This window comes from Mustela nivalis, assembly GCF_964662115.1.
Source record: "Mustela nivalis genome assembly, chromosome: 12".
Taxonomy (NCBI): Eukaryota; Metazoa; Chordata; class Mammalia; order Carnivora; family Mustelidae; genus Mustela; species Mustela nivalis.
The window spans coordinates 11191623-11194712 of NC_139031.1; the positions used below are offsets into that span (position 1 = coordinate 11191623).

A 3090-nucleotide genomic window follows, 5' to 3' on the forward strand; every position below is an offset into this window, starting at 1 on the left:
TTTAAAGAGTGAATTGGAAGTTTTATGCCACTAAGAAACTTAAAACTGCCTAAGAGATTTCCTACTGACCTTTCAGCTTCTACCGAAGACATAGTAACATTCACTTGTAGCTTCTCCTGGCTTCAGCCCTCTGCTTGTAAGAGGGAATATTTCAAAAGCCTGAGCCATCTCTACCTCCACCTCTTTGAGGGTAGTGAACCTAGAGGGTTTACTCACAATCAAGTACCTGTTTCAAAGGTAGATGTTACTTTGATTGTTTTCATAACATTTCTGGAGCAAGGAAAACTGACAAAGATGGCATCTAATCATAATTTCATTAGTTATTCGAAGTGGTTTTATTTTATGACTCTGTTCTTTCATGGGGCTACAAATCATTTCCTCAAAAAATAATTTGGATTGAGACCTTTCAAAGGATCTTGTAAAACATTTTTTGTCCTATATTTTGTTATAAGGAGAAAATAACATCTCTGGTTAGAAGGACACATGGATCTTGATATAAGGTATTTAGGAATGATACTCAATGTTTTTTTTCTTATATCTTTTCTTTTATTATTATTATTTTTTCAAAAGATTTTTTTTATTTATTTATTTGACAGCCAGAGATCACAAGTAGGCAGAGAGGCAGGCAGAGAGAGAGGTAGAGCAGGCTCCCTGTGGAGCAGACAGCCCGATGCAGGGCTCGTGGGATCATGACCTGAGCCAAAGGCAGACACTTTAACCCACTGAGCCACCTAGGTGCCTCTCTTACACCTTTTCTTAAAAGGAGGATAATCATTAAATACATAATATCAGGGGCTTCAAATTCTCAAGGGAATATTTGATCAAGAGTCACCTAAATTAGCCAAAATCCATTTTTGTTAGAGAAAACTAAAGAAACTTAATTGATTTTGAAAAATAGTACCAGAGAGTCGAGGCACTCAGATTTTAGAGAGTATTTTAAATTGACTGTTGGTCAGTCCGAAGTAGTCAGATGGATTTCCATATTCTAGGATGGAAAAACTTCTGCAGGGGTAGGAGGTTGTGATGGCACCAAGCCAACGCTCACCATGGACGCCTGAGTTAGGGTAGGTACCATGGCAACTGGGTTGAGACTCCTGTAAGCTAGTCCTGAAAATTCCTTTTGTGCAACACTGAATTACAGTTCCAGCAGACTCCCGGCCTTTGCAGATCTCTCCCGTGGGAGGGAAGCAATGACACGCAGAATGGGCATATCCAAGCATAGGGGGGACTTAAAGGACCTGACTTCCTAGGAACCTGTGGAATTCTCCCCATGGTGTGTGTTGGGCAGTCAGGAAAAAAACTAGAATTCATCATTTATCATGATATTTTCATGTCAGTTTGCCACTTCCTAGGGCCCCCTCCATTCCCATCTTGCTGGTTCTCACACACTCTACCTCTTCCACACTCTGTATTCAGATGTTCTCTCTCTCTCTCTCTCTCACACACACACACACACACACGTCTCAGTCTGTGGTTTTTCTCTCCGCACACCTCCCTCCACAGGGCTCCGAGGGTTGGGTGAGGTGGGGCCGAGGGGGCCGTTTCCAGGTTCTTGTCTGGGTCTCCGACCCGAGCCCAGCGCTGTGTAGGCCCCGCAGAGGTAGAGGCTGCTGTCCGCAGGACTCGCACTCGTCACCCTCAGAGAGAAAAATGTGAGGTTTCGATGGCTAATAGGAAACTTGGCCTCGGGGAAATCTGGCTCGTGCGTGGCGCTGGAGCCCACGTTCGAAGTCGCCATCAGCGTGAGGCCCTGCTTCGGGAGCTGACGGTACCAAAACACCGTCTGGGCCTCCAAGTCCACGGTTCGGCACTCGATCTGCACGGAGGCGCCGCTCTTGCAGATCACGGTGCTTGGATCCTGGGAGACCCGAGCACCCAGCCCGGAGCCTGCGGAAACAGAGGTCAAGGCGGTGACCGAGGCCAGAGGACCCCTCGGACGCCACCCCAGGAGGACAACTCACAGCCACACGCCCTTGCCTTCCTCCCAGCTCCCAGGGGTCCCTGCTGCTGCGTGACCTCTCCCTGCTAGATGCCCTCCGGCCGTCACCCCGCATCACCCTACCCTTCGGACCTCCAGAGACAGTGCACGTCCCTCATTGTGGGCAGCACAAAAAAATCCACAGTCTCCGGCCCCCACTCCACCCATGCCAATGCACACACACACACACGCCCCAACTCCGCAGATAACACGGTCCATACTGGGCCCCAGGAGCAGCAGGAGCAGCAGCATGTCAGGTGTTGGCCTCCTGCCGCGCCTCGCTTAGGATCCCGCTCTTCCTTCTGCCCTTCTCCGCCCCTGGAGGACGGACCACCGCTTACATAATCCTGACGGTGCTCCCGACCGCCCCCCTGGTGGTGATTTTTTTGGCCCGTGGTGCGTGAACCATCACTGTTCATCAAAGAGCCACAGATACAGAACCAAAAAGGGCCTCGGAGGTTCTAATTCTAGTCTTAACCCTATAGAACATGCACTAAGACCCAGATCATTGAAATGATTTAAACAAGTTTCTTAGCTTTATTCAAGAAAAAGGTTATATGTTTGTGTAGCCAATGGAATTAAGGCCAGTCCTTTACTTCTGTAAGGTGTATCAGAGTAACTGAGACAAGTTATGAGTTGGGAGCATGTGGAACCTAAGAAATCCTAGGCTCTAAGTTCAATGTTGTGTCTTCATACTGATAAAGACGATGTCTCATCTTCTAAATGAAATATGTATTTTGCGACGATCTCATGCCAGTCTTCCTCATCTTAATGGACTTAATACTAAGCATAGCTATTTATCGTAGTCTGTGTATATCTGAGTGAGTCACTGTGGAAGCTAGGAGCTCTTTCACCAAGATGCAGGTCATAAGCCAAGTATTGTCCGGTGGCAATAGGTTCTAGGAGATTTGGGGGATTATTTAACTTTGAAGATGCTGGAATATTTATTTAAATGGCTCACGCTCAGAAATGTATAGCAGTTTTAAAGAGGCTGAAGAGTTTTCTCCAAAGCATTATACTTCATTTTTATAACAACCTCCCTGTTGTGCTTCATTCGTATTTAGTTCTTTATGTCTGGAGTGAGTAATGGAGCAAGGTGAGATTGGACCTGA

At 46.8% G+C, this 3090-nt stretch overlaps 1 gene segment (V, D, J or C); it reads right to left on the reverse strand.

The window, feature by feature from the left end:
* Positions 1 to 1438: 1438 nt before the first annotated feature.
* Positions 1439 to 2286, reverse strand: LOC309845784 (T cell receptor beta variable 20-1-like). The segment is given in 2 exons: positions 2200 to 2286; positions 1439 to 1887 (listed from the first exon to the last, which is right to left on the reverse strand).
* Between the last annotated feature and the right edge of the window lie 804 nt (positions 2287 to 3090).